The sequence below is a fragment of the Falco naumanni genome, chromosome 4 (assembly GCF_017639655.2).
Source record: "Falco naumanni isolate bFalNau1 chromosome 4, bFalNau1.pat, whole genome shotgun sequence".
Classification (NCBI taxonomy): Eukaryota; Metazoa; Chordata; class Aves; order Falconiformes; family Falconidae; genus Falco; species Falco naumanni.
The window spans coordinates 91,744,534-91,765,424 of NC_054057.1; the positions used below are offsets into that span (position 1 = coordinate 91,744,534).

At 45.9% G+C, this 20,891-nt stretch overlaps 1 protein-coding gene across 2 annotated transcripts in view; it reads right to left on the bottom strand.

Annotated features, from left to right (window-relative positions):
* CNTN4 (contactin 4) overlaps nt 1–20,657 on the bottom strand; it is a 336,631-nt gene extending 315,974 nt beyond the window's left edge. For both annotated transcript variants that reach the window (XM_040593681.1, XM_040593676.1), the window contains exon 1: nt 20,493–20,657. The gene's annotated coding sequence lies outside the window, so the exon portion shown is untranslated. The remainder of the gene's footprint in view (nt 1–20,492) is intronic.
* Nucleotides 20,658–20,891: the final 234 nt, after the last annotated feature.

Sequence of the window (20,891 nt, forward strand, 5' to 3'; positions counted from 1 at the left end):
AAACGGAGCTCGGATCAGCCACATTGTTCAAGCTCAAAGACTATCAGATCCCAAAGGAACCGACAAAAAAAAACCTCCACAAAGCCAGGCAGGAAAATACAGAGGCACAGAAATTGAGGTGACCTGCCCACTATTTCATAGTGGGAAACACAAGGCTGGCTCCTCAGGCCAGACCTACAGCCACCACCGCTTTCCAAGTTACAGGCTGGAAATTGTGACAAACTGACCTTGGTGGCAGTCATTAACGGAACAAAACACCTCAAAGAACAATTTCTGTATAAGAAATGATTCAGGAGATTGCCAGCTATCAAGAAATCATTCAAAAAAACCTTTTTGGGAAGCCTCTCCTAATGGAAGATGCAGAAGCTCACCACCAGAGCCTTGCTTTTTTCAAAGAGCAGTACGGAGGTTTTGTCAAACCTGGAGCTTTGCAGATGTGATTTTATCTTAAAAGCAGGTCCTTGAAAACAACCAGGAGCACGCCAAGGAGGCATACGTGCACTGTGGGGATCTTGAGAAGATATCACAGTATAATTTGCCTCCTGCTATTATATGAGAGCCAAGCTACACGCAGGGGGTGCAGCACCTGACAACCCCCCGTGATGGGAGCAAACGCCTGGCAGGGGCTGCGCATCTCCCAGCCTCCATGGCTCACTCCAGCCCTGCTAGGGTTCCCATGTGCCATTGCTGAGTGATCTGAAAGATTTACACCCCAGTTCCTATGCTCGTTTGGATTATACTCAATCAAATATCATTATGATTTTATTATAATATATTCTTGTATTATTATATTCAATGAATAAATAAATAAATCAATAAAGCAACATCAACAAGCTATATACCCTTAATTTACAAAATCTACCAGTAGTAATTAGAAAATAATTATGTTAAAAGACCAAGGGAGATCCAAGGAAAACCGCAAGACAGCAGCACCGTTGCATAAAAACTTCAGCAGCACACTTAGGGTAGTAGTAGAGTGGCAAAGGAGGAAAGTTAAGGTTCAAAAAGCTGGTTTTAATTTAAAAATTAAAAAAAAAAAAAAAAAGATGTACTGGAAGTAGCTTCTGAGAACTGTGCTGTCTAAAAGTGCAGAGCCTGGAGCTGAAGCAGGCAGCCGCACAGAGCAGCCTGCCGGGTGCAGCTGGGAGCAATGCCCGCAGGCAGGAGGGAGCTGCAGGCGCAGGCTGGGTGACAAGATGCCAGGAGAGAGGCAGGCAAGAAAATAATAGATGTTTTCAAGCATGTGTACCTTCTCTGATGGGATGTTTCTAATGCAAATATCTGGAAGGCTGAGGACAGGAGCTGGAGGTTTTTAGCAACTGGGTAACTAGGATGAGATTATTTATGCATGAATGCAATATTACAGTGCCAAAAAAGCTAACAGTGAATTAATTCCCCTGCCTACTGATTTAAAGGACCAGGTCACAGCCCTGTCAGATGCTTTTGCATGTCAGCGAGTGGCCTGTAGGAGCCTAGCACTGCTGCTCGTTGGGTTTTGTGTCACACCACCACCATAACAGACAGCTCACAGACAGGTAAAGACCAAGTCTCTGCCCTGATTTCCTCTCGGACCCACTCTGAAGGATGCGGGTGCCCCACGGACCAGGCATCCACAGCCTAAGCTTAACACTTGCAGGGCAGCTGCAGCCACTGAAATGGTCTGATCCTTCCTCAGCTGTATTGAGGAACTCCTATGGTCTGGCACTCAAAGCTTATCTCTGTGTTCATCAGTGCTAGACTCCAGAATGCCTCGTTATATACCCCACAACCACTAAATAATATGTCATGCACCATATGCATGGTACTTGCATAAGGGGGGGGAAGCAAACACCATAATGCATCAGTGTTTAGTAGCTTCTGTATCACTTTAAAAGCGACCCAAGCTGCCACCCCAGAAAGTTTTTTTAAAATAATCTTAATTGGGCTTCTTCACCTTTATTTAAAGGGTATGAGGCACTCCATCTTGAATACAGAAATAACATGTCTTTGCCCAAAACAATATGCAGCATGAAGGAAATTCAAAGTGACGCTATTTCAAGAAGGCAAAGAAACTGATTTAGCCACTCTGACAGGCATCTATAAGCAAAATAAAATGGGAACCTAATTTCAGCCTGCCATGCCGAAATAATATGCAACGTGTTTTGATGTCATAACACGAGTGTTTCATACATGAAAAGTATCTCGGTTGGTAGCGAGATGCTTCCAGACACCTGCGAGAGGAGGTCCTGGGAGACAGAGGAGGCTTAATTGCTATTTCTCAGCGAGCAACCCAGCAGTACAGTAACTTTTAGATCCTTATTGACTTCTTAACTGTTTTGCCAGATGTCAATACACAAAAGTTTAGAAGTAAAAACCATGACTGAACTTTTCCTTCTAATTAATGCCTGTATTGATCAGCTAGGCTTTCCTCTTGCTTCGTGTCACAAAAAACCACTGGATTTCAGAAGGGTCCCTGACAAAGAGGTATTTATACATATGGCTTGCTAATAAAAAGTGAAGACTGAAATCTCCAGCATGCTAACAGCATCACTTTTTAAAAGTGCATTGGTAATGAGCAGCCCAATGAACTAGGGCAAAGTTGGGCATTTACAGTCTCAAGAGCATCTTGTTTTGATTTTCATTGAGTTTCAAGGTTCAGCAGTTTAATAGCCAGCATGGCCACATTCTCATTTCCTTCATTTCAAATTTAGGAAAAAAGCCACCACAAGGCTACATCTCAAAGAAGAAATCAATCCCAAATTCCACCTGGCAGTTAACCAACATGTGTAGAAAACATTGTCCAGCTTCTGCTGAAGTTCTGCTGAGTTTTGTTACAAAACATTTGCACAGCCCTTGAAGTTGCTCAGTATCTTCTAGCCTAAAACTATAAGCAATGAAAAAAATGCACATAAATTATACTGAATATTTAATAATGGTAATGACTTAAATATTAGAAGCTCTTTGATGCATATTTCTGGGGAAACTGTGTTTGTCCTTGACCTTTGCTTACTCATTATTTTGTCTACACATAATTAACACATTCATAATACCATATAAATGCCACTTATTGATACTGTCCCACAGGCAACTAGTTATCTAGGAAGAACATGGACACATTAACATTTACTAACTCATTTAGCTTCTCTTCCGCATGGAACTGAAGAAAGCCATTTGTCAAATCACACCAAAATGTATATTAAACAGGCAGTATTTAACAAGGTAGCATTTTAAATGTTGGCAGACAACAGCCAGAGCCAGTTAAAGGGGCAGCCCCTCACAAGGCTGCCGCTGAGCACGCAGGCAGTGGCATCCCCTGAGATTGTACATACAGCTTGTCAATACAGACAATTTACTTACTTTTTTACATTTTCCCTTAATTTAGCAACAAAGAGTTGCCATGTATACTGTATAAAAGCTTCAAATGCGTCCTCAGTGACCCGTGCCCACTCAGAAGGTAACATCACCCCCAAGGCACCAGCTCCAGGAGGTCTGAGGTCCTTCAGAAGTTCAGGTATTTAACCATGTTACACACCATTGCTGCAGTCAGAGTCCAACTCAGCCAGCCCCACACGGGGCACCAGTTGTTGCAGCACAAACTAGCAGACTGCAAAGGCTTTACTGCTGGTCAGATTCTAACATCTGTGCTGTACCACCTTCCTCCAGAGGTCAAACCACACTACTCCTCCCCCCCCCCCATCTGACCCCCTGTCCCACAACACTCAGGGCTATTTAACCACTTAGCAGGAACAAGCTACACCTGCACATTGTCCATGTCAACCAACCCACTGCCGCTGCAGTACAGCCACAGCTGCATCTTATCAATGCCAACAAACCCACTGCCTTCACTCCTCTCCACACCATCTCCTTACCTACAGATCTCACTGCTCTGCAAGATGCCCAGTGTGTCCTGCAGCAAGGCCAAAACCAAGAGCCTGGCAAAGGGGTTTCAGGAAAATTAATAACATTTTTTTTCTCCAGAACACGTTCTCCATTATTCACCAACACAACTAAATATTCAGGGCCACTTATAATTATTTTGAGCGCTTTGTTCACTCCACTTGACTTTTATCCGGGAATTATTTCGAAAGACTTTCGTAACAAATATCTGGTAACACACATGTCAGCACTTTGGCAGGGCTGGCAATTTTTTAGTGAGCTCAAGTTAAATTTAAAATGGAAATTGGACTAATTAATTACTTGAGATGGAACAAGAGCAGGATTTCAGCATGCGACTAAAATGAAACAATGGGAAAAGCAACAACTGGCGTGATTCCAGCAAGCAGAAGCACGGGCAGCACTTCCCAGGGAGCGAGCACAGGCAGCAGCCTCCCACGAAGCATGCAGGAATGACCCTGAGAAAGGCACAGAGGAGTAACAGGCTCTCAGGATGACACTGTGACATCTTCCCTCCTTAAGGGAATGAAAATAATAACACGTCAAACCGAGAACCGATGGATACTGGCAGGCCCATCACCAGTGCTTTAGGTATGATGAAGTCCTGGGGAGCAGGACTGCAGTACCAAGGCTAAGGGCTCTCTGGCCGTGGTTGTGCGCAAGTGTCCACCTGTCACACTCATGGGACATGTGCAGGGCCGGACTGCTTTGGAAGGAAAAGATACGGAAAGTAATGCTGGAAATCCATCTGCATCCTGGATGCACTTGTTAAGCTGCAAGTATGGCTCTGAGTAATCTGTGTTAAAAGTTTCCTGCTTCCGAGCCAGAATCTTCCCATTCAAAAAAAAAATATAGAGGAAATGTGCTTGGTAAACAGGCAAGGAATGTACTACATGAGGCTTCAACAGGGGAAAAAAACACATAAAGCAAGAAACAGCTACCAGGTTTTCATTCTGTCTTTCTACAGTAGAAGGAGGAACAGAAATGAAATATAACCCAAGTAAGGTGATGTAAGGAATCAATACACAAAGTTATCAAATAAGCAAGGCTGTCTGCTAAAAGAGCCCTTTCTGACAGATCCCACTGGAGGATATCCTGAGCATTTCAGCATTAAAAAATAAAAAAATCATAATCAGCCCTGGACAAATCACCCATTTTTCTCTGCTAATGTTGATTTAAAATATGTAAATGTATTCACAAGCTAGAAGGTGTGGATAATGACTGTTAAATGTGCAGAACAGTGACCATTAAAACAATAGAAGCAAATGCACAAAAGAAAACAGTTTTCAAATTTGATTTTTCTACGTTCACCATGGAAACCTCTCTCTAAGAATTGTTGTCAAGTTCAGCTGAAGAGACACAACAGGCAAAGTTTTACCCTCCTTTTTATTTGCGAAGTGGAGGGCAGAATTTTCTCTTATGTTTTTTGTCAAAACAGTTTGAAATAGGAGTGTTTGTCTATCCATGGAAATAAACGCACAAACCCCTCATAAATCAAAGATCACCCATTACAGATTCTCAGGTTCCGTTTATGGGGGAGAAAATGGCAAAAAAGGTTAATTTGAGGATGACATACAGGAAAAATGGATGGAGTCTGTTATCTGCCCAGCCCTCTCTGCACAACATTCCTCTCTTCTGGCAGGACCTGCACAGAAAATGCATCTGGAAGTATCCAGGGTCTCTGACAAGGTACTGACAGCTGATGGATGGATCAAATCCAGTATCTGGAATACAAAATGATAAGATTCAGTAATTAAGGGGATGAGTGACAGTGGCTAAGGAAATGAACGGACATCACAGCAGAAGGCTGCATCTCCTTTTTCTTCATGAAGGGGATAATGAATGGGTTGACCACAGCAGGAATTTATTTTTAACTACAAATATTGGTCTTAAAAACACTTTACAGTGTTTTTATGTTTGTGTTAGCAGTGTTGCTACCATGTTGAAGGCATTTAAGACTTTATGAAACTCAACTGTGACCAACGATCGCAGGTATCTGTGCCAACACGCTGTCACATTTGAGAGCTGGAAATGCTCTCTAGTCCAGCCCACTCGTACTACCGACACACCATCACTTTACTCCCTTCCCAAAGTCATCAAAGTCACCTCCAAGACAGTTTTACAATTTCTAAGCATGTTCAGATTCAGAAAATTATAAGAAAGAGTTTACACATGAATAGGACCTAAAGAGTAAAAGGATTATAAAAAAAAAAAGGGGGGGGGGGGGGGGGGGGCGTGCATTATGGATCAAAGCATATTTTCTGCTGTGAACCACTTTGTCCAATGTAGCTTTTAGAATTTTTAATAATTTGGTATGTTGTATCATTAGTAGAAATAAACAGTCTTAGAAATCAATTCTCAGGAGAGCCTTAGTTCACTGACATTTTCCACTGAAGGAAATTGCTCAAAGGGTAGTTTCCAAAAAGCAACGCTTCTCTGGACACATCCTTTTTCCTATTGCAGCTCCCTCCCCCTGAAGCCGAGCGTAACTCTGCTGTTTCTGTCACACTTCTATTTTCAGCTAATATATTTAGCCATTTGCAGATGTGGAATATGAGGAGCCATCCCAAACAGACACACATTTCCTGCTTGTTTTTCAACAAACTAATTCTCCTTTCTCCCATATCCTGCCTGTACAAACGATATCCTTCCTGCAGACCAGTCTGCATGACCACAGTACCATTTAGCAACCAAAGCATGGATGCTCATTATCCGCTTCTCCTTCTGCTATTTACTTTTTTACCCTCCATTCACCTCTTCTTCTCATCTTACACCATATTTGGGTCAGCAACTTTCAATTCTTCTAGTTTTGCATTGCCTCACACACACTGGCAAGTGTTACAATTCTAGCTGTATTATTAATTTATCAACATTTACAGAAATTACACAGACATATACCCTGCAAAATCAAAATACCCCTGGGACAGTTGGCCAACTTCAGTTCACAAATACTAATGACAACTTTCCTCCCCTCCCCTTTTCAGATTATATGTTTAAGAGGATTCTTTTTTTTTTTTTTTTTTCCTGCAAAAGAATCCAAAAGGCCTGAACAGAAAACAAAGCAAAAAAAAAAAAGTGTTTGTTTAGAGAGGGGGAAAGAAGGATCAAGCTGAAGAAATTATTTTTTCTGGTCCCAAGGTAACCCTGTGGGAAATCAGCGCAATTCAAAGAGGCTGGTTTTTTCCCCACCTAAACATCTAAGTCAGCTCATGCTCATCTGAAACTCAGTTTACTTCAGAAAGGCTGACGAAATAAAGCAGCCCATCAATTATTTAAAGTGTTTGGCCCTGATCCCATAAGGGCTTGGGTACATGCTTAATTTCATCACAGTCTTAAAGCCGGAGTCATCCGCAGCCAGAGGTTTGGTCAGTGAAGTGGCTGGAAAAGAAAATGCATGAACTGGCGTTTTTGGTGAAAAGAGCCATTCTGGTCGTGGATGAAGGATCCTCTGAGCAGAGTCTGGATGAATCCAGACCCAGATTCTCAGGGCACTGTCCCTGCAACCCCAGTAACCCCCTCAAGCTCAACCACTTCCATCAGCAACCATCTCACGGAGGGGTCAGAGCTGGACAGCAGGGTCCAGATGTGGACTACTGAGTGCCGGGGAGGGGTGACAGTCCCCCCCAGCCTTGTGGCCACGGGCCAGACCTGAGGGCGGCTGAGCCTCAGCACCAGCTCACATTCAGCCTGCATCACCCAGGGTCCCCAGGTCCTCTTCAGCAGAGGTGCTGAAATACAGATGTAGAAATTCAGAAAGCACAGGTATATAGTTAATATATATAAAAAATATATTACATTATATAAAAATAGAAGTATAGCTATTGCACATAATCTTTGTCCTTACAAGAAGTAGATTGCAGTGGAGAAATGCATTCTTCTGTTCCATGGAATTTAATTAGTTACTAAATTTAGATACCGTCAGTATAGTTACAGAGGATTCACTGCAGCTGGATTTAAATATTGCATGATATTTTATATTTTACACAATACTAATGGATGACATTAAGTTAGTATAGTTATTGTCAAGTATTTCTATGTGAATGCTTAGGTCTACTCATAATGTTTCAGACAGCTAAATTGTGTTTGATTACATTTTCAAAAATATACTTTCAGTCCCAAGTATTGATAGTTTTAAAGCAAGTATTCAGAGAGATCCTGAATCCCATGCAGGTGGGAAGGACTGATCCAAAGCCAAAACACAGGTGGAAAAATAATTACATCTGGTTTAAGCATAGAACGGAATTATGATGCAATCCATGGGGAATAAGAAGTCCGTGTTAAAATTTCTCCTCTGGCATAAACTTAATATTTTTAATAGCTCAGTACCCTAAAATTCAAAGAATTTGGATAGAGATTACTAGAAACTGAAGTTCCTAAATATCTCTGTATCTCTGACCATCTTGGGATGTGCATCTCAGTTCCTCATCCCCAATAAAATAGCACACAACCAGCTCAGGAGAACTCCACAAGGATAATCAAAGACCTAAAATGTTAAGTCCTTTCAGGTATTACAGTAATATGGGTCAAGTAAGTTCTCAAGTTTAATTGAAACTGCTTCTACTTCCAACTGCAGAACTTCACAAGGTACTTTCTCGGGGACGCTGGGCTTCGCTATAGTCTGGCCTAAATTTTTGGAGACTTAGTCAAAAGTCAAAGTCACTGAGACAAACAGTATCTGCCATTTCAGACTGGTGCAATTTGTGAAGGATGTTATAAATCCTTGAAAAGCATTCCTCCACCTTCTTTTGTTCTTTTTTTTTTTTTTTTTTTTAATTGAGAAGATTCACGCAGCCCAACCTGCTCTGCATGGTCATGCCATGGCAGCGATGGGGCTGACATCCCAGCTCCGCCAGAGACAGACGCCACATGATCCAGAACCAAACTGCCATTTGAAAATGTGACCCTGAAGTTTATTTTTGACAGATGGGATTTCCCAGGTACAGCACTGTGCTGTCTCTGTAATATCTGAACTCAATTTAAGTTTGATCTATAAAATTATTTTCATTTCAACCCCTTTGGACACTTGCAACAACAATATTTCCCCTCTCCCTTACACGAATCTAATTTGGTCTTGTACTGCAACTCTGCTTAGAAAGCTGTTTAGTGGCAATGTTTCAGAAATATGAATCAAATTTTCTTGAGTGAAATAGAATTAGCTATCCAGGAAAGGATAATCCACTTTTCTAGGGGCAGCGATTCCGTATTTTAGGTAATGGTTCTAAAATACAATAATAAACATAATAAAATGGTTCTGAGATGCAGTGCGGGCTGATAGCAAGCAGGCTAGCCAAGGTAGCCTTGCTGTCTCTGGATACACTGGGAATGATCGGAAGCATCGGCTTGTCCACAAAACTGTACACTTACACCACACATGTCAGAACCTCCTGATGTGTTAAAATAAAGGAAAAAAGCAGCAGTGTAGCAGCTGAGGGTTTGGCCCTGGGGCTGGTTTCAGTGTGGGGACCACTCCAGTGCCAGGTTAAATCCTTTTAAAACAGGATTTGAAGGATCTTCCTCCTGGACCAGAACAGAAACACCTGTGCTAGATGTCTTCTTTGGGCAGGAGCACTCCCATCCCTCAGCAGCCAGGAGGAAGGTCCCTGCAGATGGAGGAACTGGTCCAGCTAACCACTGTCAGTCCCTCCTCTTCGGAAGCAAGAAAGCCTCTTTTGGCAGCAGACCCACCAGAAACAGGGTTTTTTTGGCAAGTCTTACTTAGATTGTGCTGGCAAAAGAGAAGCATCCGTATCTCAGTCTTCTGTGGGCCACTGTTCTCACTGCTAGTTGCCTGAGACATTGCACGAGCCACCACGCGGATGGAGCCACTGAGGCAGTAAAGACAGTAGACTCTGAGTAGAGGAGAAAGGAAGAATTGAAAGGGAAGATTTTTTTTTCCTGGCCTTTTGAAGTTTTCTTGACATGCCACATGCTCTTCGTACTTCTTCCACCTCCTCTGTAACTCCCACACCTTTCTTCTCCCAAAGCAAAGAGGTGACAGAGCCTGCAGCCATCCATCCTGGCTTCTTTAAGCACCTTCCATCTCCTTCACTCCTGCTCAGCCCAGACTGGCTGCACAGGCACATGTATACAGACAAGCAAACCTAAAGCAATCAAATAAACAGTAGCACAAACACTGCGCTTCTGTCCATTCATGCTAGCTGCTGCCGAATGGGCTCCTCCATGCAACGTCTGCAGCGGAGCTGTGATCTATCACTTAATCTACTGTAAGGACTTTATTCATACCACCCGAGGCTGGGCAATGGTGTGCTATTCAGCTCCGCTGCAAACTCCCACTTACACGGGATTGAACAAACCAGAAGGTATTACTGAGCTATTATTGGCATCTTTTGCCACATGCTGTCAAGTTTCTAACTTCAGTGGTCCAGAAGATTGAAGCAGAAAGCAGATGAGACAGTACAATCATGCGGTAGACCCAGACTTTATACTGACACACTGGAAAAACACTGACTGACCTTGAAACTTGCTCTTCCAAGGAAAAAAAATCAAGATTGAAAGTAGATGAGAAGATCCTCAAACCCTACCCCCTCACCAACAACAAAAGCCACCCCACCCTGAAGGAAACAGGAGCAGCGACCAAACCCACTCGATCCACGTTGGCAGCACAGCTCCGTGCAATGACGCGATCCCTGCATACTCAGATCATGTTGGGACACAACCGCTTCTGTGCCTTACATCAGTTTCAAACACGCATCTAGAGTGCTCTCTGCTTTTTAAAAGACCATATTACTCATCATGTTTTGTTTTCTGGAGAAGGCCATCTCCAGCTCAGCCATAAACCTGCGGTGAGAGCAGGTGACCTTGTTTCTGGTGTTTTTTCCCCCCAAAGAGCAAATGTGGGTGTACTGAACTGCTCAGTATGCTGCAAAGGTGCTCTGGACAGCTGACTGATCCGCCAGACAACGCAGAGCCTTCCTGAACTTTGGAAGTGCAAGTTCAGAACTGAAAAAACTGCCTGACGTGGCCAACACCACGCAGTGGCAGCATTCAGCAGCCACCCAGTTCTAAACGTTTTCTGGAGCCCTCTCGGTGCAACTCAGCTGCAGTTTCAAGCCCCTTCACTATGAAGTCATCCATCCCCCCATCTATTTGTTTTCTCAGTTGTTGCTGCATGTTTATCTTCTAAGCCCTTGAGGGTGATTGAGCCAATTACCAAATGTACAGGCAGCTCCTCACGATGAAGTGCTCAACAACCCCAGTCCACATCCAAGCCTCAGGAGCTGCTGATCACTTCGAACAGGCTGATCTCACCCTGCCTAAAAAACACACCACCAAGTAAACTGTCACTTCAGAGCATCATCTCTCCTCATCCCGTATTTCTTAGCTATGCCGCGTCTTTCAGCACACCCAGTAATTTGGCAACTAAGAGGACAGGAACCTCTTCCAGAACTGGTTTCGTCTGCCAGTAAGGGCGGCAGAACTGGAAAAAAGGGGAAGAGCAAAATCAGGGCCAGGAAGATGTGGGGCTGCAGCCCTCCTATGGCAAACAGTCTAAACCATGAGTACTGCTGAGCATCCTGGAGAGGTTTCTGGTCTGGAAGAGCCTGCATGGGATTGTCTATGGCCAAAGCGCTCTGTCAACCCAGACCTGCCTGGGAGAACCAGTCGCCTGAAGGCGATCACATATGCCTCTGCAACGCACACACCTTTCCAGTGGCAAAACTATCAGCCATGGTATGCAGCCTGTGAGTGTTACTGGACGTCCTGTGCTCATAGCTTTAAGTTTTCTGTTGCAGTGTGACATGATAAAATCTAGAGTACGTGAAACCTTCCCAGTCAAATCCTTTCCCTTCTGTGGATGCTCCCTGAAAAAAAAAAATCTGCGAAAACAATTGCATCATGCTCCCATAACAGCTAACAAGCTGGTGGGTTTTTTTCCCCTTTCAAGTCATTTATAGGTAAGTACCTTCTACAGTGAAAAACACCAGTCCCAGGCAGCTGGCAAGAAGTCTGTGCTTTTCACCTCCGCTCCAGGGATGAAGGACATGCAAACTCCTAACCCACACACTTGTTGCACAAAGCCCTCGGCCGGCAAGACCACACCGTTCCCTGCTTCCATTTAGCTGAGCAAGTGAAGCCGGGAACCCATTAATTTGCTGCATGAGTTATGGTTCCCCGCAGCACCTTTTGTTCGCTGTCAAGGTTCTGCAACAATGACGAATGCAGCTACATTCAGCCCAAAACTCTAGAATTTGATATACTAAATCATTCTAGATATTAAATGTCTCAGCGATAAGCCTAGCAAATGAATTCCTCTGGAGCCTACACATTTTGCTGTACACGAGGCAGAAGGGACTCCCGATATAGTCCTCTATTGTTTCATGGAAAATTATGCAGTTTGGTAGCATTGTCACTCCCAGGAAAGAAAGCAGGATCCCAGAAAAATCCACACAATGTCCAGTGGCTACTAAAAGAAGCTGCAAATCTGCCTGAATAACAGAGGCAGCAGAAGGCACCTAGTAAATAAACAGTAAAGACCGGAGCAAAATAAACAAACAGGGAAACACAGTCAGAATGCTTAAGCAGCAAGACACAAGCAGGTTTTCAGTCTTACTCTTACCAACCTCACTATTAATCTTTTTGGTTTAAAATTATCTCCTCCCTTTAGCCACAGCACACTGAAGTCAAGAAAACTGAATAAATTTCATCTCAACTAATTCATAAAGAACACGTAACTTTTCAAAGGAATCCTAAATCAAAACAGATAAAGGCAAGAAGAGGGTGGAACAACTGTTACTTCATTTTTAATTTCTCAAAATCACCATCAGATCTATCACAGTGGTTAACACCAAAGAGATTTTGCAAGCTTCATAAACAATAGAGGTATTACCCATTATCACACAAGTACAAATTAATTTGACCTTTCCAGATTTCTCATACTAGGTTTCCTTTTTTCCACTCGACTAGAGAAAATATTGAGTCAATCCCTGTTCTGCGCTATACATTTACAGATGTATTTGACTAGTGGTTGGTTTTTTTTCACATCTGCAATTAGAAGAGACCCATCAAACACTGAATTCACCCAAGTCATTCCTTGACTCAAACCAGCGCGTTACTGGTGCTCCCCAGGAGACACCCAGCCTGACGCTTTGCATTGCTCTGCATCTGCTTTTCCCATCTCTGCCTCCCTGGTAAAACAATGTGTGATATATTTGTTTAATATTAATTGTAGGAAGTGTTGGCAAACAATATGAAAATACTGCTGAGATCAGAGACGGAAGGATGGTCAGTGCCTTCCATCTGCCCTGCCAGTCCTTTCTGCCCACTGACCTTATCCCTGCCCAGGAGACACCTGCTTGATGCCCACCAAAAATGGAGCTGCCAAAGCAGCCAGCAGACGACTTCTGCCACACAGATTTTTGGACTGGACTAATGCTGAGCTATCCTTACCAGGACATCCCTGAAAGCCTTCCTGCAAGCTGTCGAGCAGAAGAACTGCGCACCGACAACCAGCCCTCGTGCCAAGCACCGCGCAGGACAGCTTCTCCGCACACACCACACGCTCGCTGCTCGTCACCACTGATTTCTGCAAAGTTTAAAATCACTCTTCATGAATAATCGGCGCTTTCTATTGGCAAGTCTAACTGTGCTGGATCCCACAGAGGAACCCTCTTGAGCATCTTGTGTTGAAGCTAAAGGAGCTGGGGAGGAGCAGAGAGGGTGATGCCGAGCAAGCCCCCCATCAGCCACAGTGTGAGAGGACCTGCTGCGGCAGGCTGTGAGTGAAGATGGATAGTGGTGAGTATACAAGTGGTGGGAAAAAATGAGGGGTACGCTGAGAAGCAGAACAGCCTTGTTGGTCAGCAGAGAATCATGAAACAAAGATGTCAAGGAGAAAAATGATGCATGGTTTTTTATTGATTCCTCAGAATTAGTAATCCTAAGAAAATTATACTGTTGAAATTGTGTTACAGGCATAACATTCACTATCTGCCTAAAACCTGCAAAGTGGCACCAGCTCTTCCCCAGGCCTGCAGAGAAGGGTGCGCCCCCAAAGCTCCCAGGCTGCGTGGCCGTTCTGGCACCAGGATCTGGCATCCGGGCAGGGGGGTGCAGCAGGTGGGATGCGCTGCGGGATGCACTGGGAGGGACGGGCAGTGGGATGCACCGGGAGGGATGCGCTGCGGGATATACTGGGAGCGATGCGCTGCAGGATGCAGCGGGAGGAATGGGCAGCGGGATGCACGGTCAGGAGCTGGGTGCTGCGGGCTGAGTGCTGCCACCCTGTGGGATCCGTGCCACTCGTGTCTCCGAGTGCCACGCTGCTGTGTGCTCTGCCCTGCTCCTGACAGCCCACCCGTACTGGGGAAACTGGGGGGCTCTGAAACCCACACAAGCTGTTTCCAGAGAAGCGTAACATGCTGAAATACATTTGAACGTGAATTCACAAGTTGGAAATGTTTATAAATATGATTTGGAACAAAAAAGTTACTGAATTCTGGCCAGAATAAGAAGAAATATTATAATTCAAAATAATTTGCATCTCAAAGTTAACGATCTGATGTATTTACACAATTCATATTTACTCACACGTATCAGGGCCTGGATTGAAATCCTGTTTAGTACATTGCTAAGAGCTGATTCTGTTTGAAATTACTCTTCTGCTGTACTTCATATTTCATTCATTTCTACTTCCAGCTATACATGCACAACAGAAGGCATTATACATCTCCCTAATTGAACAATACAGATCAATTAAATATGAGAAGTCATTCCTGGACTAAACCCTCTTAGGCAAATGTTCTGCTCTTATGATAAGTAACTCTTTTTAAAAAGCTAAAGTTGAGTGCTCTTTGGAAGCTCCTCCCCGTCCCTCCAAAAAAAAAAAAAAAAAAAAAAGACTGGGAGACAAAGATCAAGAAGATTCATCCATTCATTCATGACAAGAGGATAGTTTTTGCCTCCATTTCACAAGAGCAGGGAGCAGTGATAAAAAAAAATATTTTTTTTTTATTAAATGTATTTGGTGCTCTGTGCAGGAGGTGAAGAACCCTCCTCTGCTCAGTGCTCAGCATGCCTTTCAAACACCTCTCATGGGTCACACCATTAATACCAAGCACAGTGTTATCACATAGTACCACGGAAAAAGAAAATCACATGAAATGAATTTATGCACCATTGGTAGCCCACCAGATCCAGGTTCCTTACACATATGCTATATAAAATGTGGGGGTCCCACAAAAGGTCCAAGGGGAGAAGATCCAGCGCGTCAGCCTAGCAAAGAGCTCACACCTGGTGGTGTCAGAAACCACGGCTGCCATGGATGGGCCAAGACCTGCTGAAGGCAGCCTGGCACCACGGCAGGTAGCCAGGATGTTTACTTTGCCCTTCACTCACCTACTTTTCAGTGAGTTTTTACAATGTTCTTTGCTAATACACAATCTGTCCCATAAAAGTAACAACATAAACCCCGTGCAAACCTCCAGCTAAGTTAACAGCAGAGTGCAGCTCAGGTATGAGCCAAATACTTCCAGTCCAAGGAAGGGAAACCTGGCTGCCAGCCACCTGGACAGCTTCTGGGCTTCCTCCAGCCCCTAAGGCCAGCCCTTAGCTCACAGGCAGTGAGTGGCATTTAACTCACAAAGAAATTAAACTACTCCCAAGGAAGCCTGTGGGCGGTGCAGGGACACTGATGGAGGAGTCTTTTGGACTGTGCTACTTGTGAACAAGGACCACAAAAGGAAGATGAACCACCGCTGAAAACTAGAGAGGGACTTTTTACAAGGGCATGTAGTGACAGGACAAGATGGGGCAGATTTAGGTTAGATATTAGGAAGAAATTCTTCACCATGAGGGTGGTGAGACCCTGGCCCAAGCTGCCCAGAGCAGCTGTGGGTGCCCCATCCCTGGCAGTGCTCAAGGCCAGGCTGGACGGGGCTGGGAGCCACTTGGTCCGGTGGAAGGTGTCCCTGCCCGTAGCAGGGGTTGGAACTGGGTGGACTTCAAGGTCCCTTCCAACCCAAACCATTCTACGACTCCATGAGCGTGGCAGGGAGTGCTGTCACATTGCCCTCCTGGGTTAAAAGAAATCTGGAGAAAGCCAAGCCTAACAGTTGCTCTTTCAGCCGCATCTTACTCTGCAAACAAAATGGGGAAAGCCCACATGAGATGGTTAATAATGATCGTGTCCACTGTGAGATGATTAACAATGATCGTGTCCACCGAGTCTCACTGAAGCCTGGCTCAGAGCCTCTGGAAAAACAGAAGAGAAAAGGTGGTGAAGTGCCATTGTGGGACTTGACTTGCATCTTAGGAGAGCTTGGTATGGGATGTATCAAAACTTTAATTTATTAATAAAGATGTTTGGCCATATTGGAGGCATCTCCAGCAAACCTTCAAGTAACAAAGCATCAGCTGGGTGCTCATGGAAGAATTAGTAGAAGAAACAAGTGTGGTAGAACCTCAATTTTGAAACCTTGAGCTGTTTAAACAATGTTTAGAAAAATACTGTAAAGGTAATTTAAAAAAAATGATGGTTGTAGATTATTTTCTTGAGTCCACAAAACATTTTTCTGAAGTGGAATAATGCAGTAAGTGTAACACTTACCTTACTGAAGTCCACATGCTGATACATCTATGCTGCAATTACGTACCTGAGCAAAATTCCCCGTTTATATTGCAGAGTCAAAACTTGCTCCTTATGCTCTAGCTTCCTAAATTTGAATCATGCATATGAGAAAAGTCACTAGATTAATTATTTCGAAAATACTTTCACCCTGTTGGTCCTGAGGGTTTGACTTTCAGTGATTTAACCTAACAATTAAAAGAACCCAAACCAACAAAGCTTTCTTTTTCTTGGTGTCCTGTTGAAACAGATTTTTATCCTGCAGATTAAGATAAAAAGTGACTGCTTGTCTCTAGGGAAAAGCAAAGAATGAAGTTATTTCCCAAGTATAACACATACAGTACTGCAAACTTAGTGCAGAAAATACTGTTGTTTTGGTTCCTAATGAAATGTGAACCTCATTTATGCTAAGATTGCAAGCAGATTTTACACTAGAGTTTTAGTTTTAATATCACCATTTTTGGTGGATGATGGTAGGGGACAGGGAAGAGTTGTGTGTTCACATGAAAGAGTAAATCAGTCGGATGTCATTATATATTTGCTTTGCTAATAATAAAAAGAATGAATCACTACTGTCATGATATTCATATTTGTATTTGAGTAACCACTGTAGCAGATAACAGTAAAGATGTGTGCAAGTTTAAATCTTGGCAGCATGCCTAGATTAGAGCTTCAGAGCTGACATTTGTGGATTTTGTGTGATTCATGTTACTTTTCTGTGTTTGTGATTACCTTCCTGTCAGGGGCTGCACATCACTCATGCACCAAGCAGCAGCCTTCCAGGTTCTGCATGTGAAGGAAAATTCCCAACTGTTGCACCAAACCCTCTTCAGATGGAGCCCCGTCCCCTGGATGGTAATGGGGCTGAACAACAGGTCACCCACAACATCAAAAGGAGCGTGTAAACGGCTTTTACAGGGACATTATCGGGTCGTTTTAGGCCGCAGATGGGAAGAAACCCCAGACTAGCTATAATCTAACATGGCTAAAAATAGACCTGTGATGATTTATGAACTTTCAAACGCAGCAGAGTATTTTTAAGCAAGAGCATCTTCTCCGGCACTGCCTGCAGCCCGAGCTGTCTGTGTGGCGCCAGGGCTGTGCCCACCCGTGCCCCTGGTGCAGAGCAGCCGGGGGAGCTGGCACCTCCATCACGCTTCGCCAAATAAAATTCCCAAAGACCGTGAGAGAAAATTAAAAAGGCAATGATCTAGCTACCTTGTGGTTAATATCCTTCCCTCAGCCCTGCCTTGCCTTTACCTCTGATTTTCTAATTTTTTTTAAAAAAAATCAAGTTAACTACACAGAACTGCCAGACAAAGCCAACTCCCTAAACCAACCGAAATAAGTCCCGTGGCACAAGAACATCTCCAAAATTCTTCCTAAGTTTTGCACCTCTGGTAGAAATTATAAAGGACCTTACACCTGTTTTCTTCGCACAGAGGAGCATATTTTAAATCAGAGAAATGTTAATCACAATAAAAATAAAGATCTGCATATCAACAAGAAACTTTCACACATGACGAGGTGCAAGTTTGGGAACCAAGGTGAGCTCTCTCCCCAGCTGCTTGCTGCCTTCCAGTGCTGCTGGTCTTCCCTCTAGAATAAACGCTCCTCAGCTGATCGTTTACATTCAGCACTTGGGAAACAAGCGACGGAGGGGTTACACTGGAAATACGACGAGGGCCACCCCAGGGAAGGACAGCTGTGGTCTCAGAGACCACCCATCCAAGAAGGCTTGTGCCACATCACGGTCAAATGTGTCCTCCTGGCTGGGAGAAGAGGAGACGACGACGCTTGCCCCCTCCCATGACCCAGACCACACCAAGGGCATGCCTGCCCCTCATCGGACATCCACGGTGACCTCAGGCGAGGGGCTGAGCAGCTCCGGACATCACTGCGTGCACGTACAGTTAGGTTTGAAGGCAGTACCATTTCATCATGTTTACTGCTTACACGCTAAGGGAGAAGCGAGGCTTCTTGCAAAGGTAAGCTTTTCTTCTGCTGTCATTCACATTCAAAACATCTATTTTGTCATCATGTAGAACAGCACCAGCTTAAAATTCTGGGAACACTAGATGGGCTGGAGAGCTCGACTCCGCTGCAGAAGATAAGGACGGGAAAATTTCCAAGTCACAGAATCACAGAAGGTTTGGGCTGGAAGGGACTTTACAGATCATCTAGTTCCAGCCCCCCTGCCATGGGCAGGGACACTTTCCAAAGTTGCCAGAATTTTTTCCAGGATCATTCAACTCCACCTACCTGCAGGCACACCCTGCTTTGCTCCAGTCCCCCCCTCGCCCTCCCCACCCAAGTGCCTGCCCCCGGGCTGCCAGTACGGGGGCACACAGGGCAGGAGACCCTCCCAGTAGGTGCTACCTACAAATACACACAAAGATTTTGCTGTGGCTTCTTGCGAAGGGTACGTGTGTTTGATGGGGTCTGATGAAACACCTCCTGAAATCAAGCAAAACGTTGTCAGAGGTATTCAGCTCTGCCCAGAGTTCAGCTCGGGAGGGAGAGGTTGCTGCACACCAGAGGAAGCCATTGTCTAAAGCAGGCTGCTTTGGGAAAATTAGCAGTGTGCACACCTCTAAATGAGGCTGTACAGCAAGTAAAAGAGGGATTAGCCATGTAAAGTAAGTCCTTTTGGTATTAGATTAAAGAGGGGAGGTGACTTTGAAGGATTATTCAAGAGCCATTTAAGCAGTTTGCAGGGACTTACAGACAGGGTAAAAATGCAAGCTCCTCAGGTCCAGAAAAGAAGGAAAAACAGTGTCCTGGCCAGGAAAGCAGCAGAAAAGGCTGCTGAGGGTCCACCAGGCTGCCCCCAGCGCAGAGCCCCCTCACCCTGCCTCCCGCGGCAGCAGCGCGGGGAGCCCCGGCGTGCGGGAGCCGGGGCTGGGGGCTCCGTGTGCAGCTGGGACGGAGCAGCCGGGAGCTAGAGAAACGCGGGAAGGGGCTGCGACAGCTCCGCCGCCACCGGGACGTGCACGGGCCGTGGCACCCCGGCTCCCCGGCTGAGCAGGAGCGCGGCAGCCGCTGTCAGGATGTCGGGAGCCGTGCGACCATTGCAACGGGAGCGTGACACCAGCCCCTGCGCCCATCCACATGATGGATCGGCCAGGATGCAGGTCCCGAACTGAACCATGTAAAGGGGAGGGATGTGCAAGCACAGGCACAAAATCTGACTTCTCTACCGCCACACGTTCCCCTCCTTCCCTGCACCTCAGGGTGCCTTATCACCATGCTGGCTCCTAATCCTTTGCCCACTTTAATCCGGCAAGGGAAAATGAATACGTTACTGCAAGGCATCAGACTCTTTTATTGAACCCTCCTCGCAAATAATAATAATTAAAAAAAAAAAAAAAAAAAAAACAACAAAAACCCAACACGCTTTTGCTTAGTCTAAAAGGCAATGGATAATTAGTATGTAAGATACGAACTATTTCCACTTGTTATGCAAGCAGCATCGTTTAATTTGTAGTTTAGAGAGCAAGTCATTCCTGTCTGGGATAAATAAAACAACATGCTGCATTATGTTTCTCGCAACACGGAAGCAACATCAGCCTGGGGAAAGCCAAAGAAGCTAAAACTCGAGCACGGCACCCTGGCTGGATCGAGCAAAAAGTTACGCATGCATTCCTGGCGGCTGGGGGTGGCAGTCCCCGCCCGCAGCCACGCACAGCGCCCCAGTCCGCGCTCCCCGCTGCCAGTGCCCGGGGACCCGCAGCCAGACCCCTCCGCGGAGCCACCGCGGCCGCGCTGCGCACCCCGCTCCGCGGGCACGGCGGGGAGCGCGGGCGGCAGCACCCACCGCGCCCCGGCTCCGCAGCGCCCTGCCGCCCGCACCCCGCGCCCCGCACCGCGCTCCCGGCCAGCCGCTGCGCGCCGCCCCGCGCAGCCCAGCCGCGCTCTCCTTCCCCAGCGCCGCAACCGGTTTCCTTATTTATTCCCCTTTTAATTTTTTGTTTGGTTGGTTTTGCCTTTTCAAATCTGCCTCCCTCCTCCTGCCGCAAAGCCGCGCCGCGCTTACCTGGGCGGGGCGGGGGGCATGCTCGGCTCCGCGGGCGCGGGCGCTGTCTGCCCGCCGTGCGCGGCAGCCCCGAGGTGCGCAGCTCCCGCAGCAGCCCGCGGCCGCAGCATTGAGCGTCAGCGGCCGGGGAGCCGGGCAGCGCCGCGCAAACCCCACCCCCCAAACCTGCGCCGTGCGCGGGGGGCGGGCGGAGGAGCCGCGGAGCCGCGGCCGCCCTCAACCCTCCTCCTGCCCCGCGGCCCGGGCGCGGCCCCTGCGCGCAGCGGCGCACCCCCCCCCCCCCAGCCCGGGGTACAGCGCTCGGCGGCTCAGCTCCCACCCGGGGGGCAATTCTGCCGCCTGTTTTGTGGCCTTGTAGCCCCGGCGCGGCGCTTCCCGCCGGGCGCAGGCACATCCGCA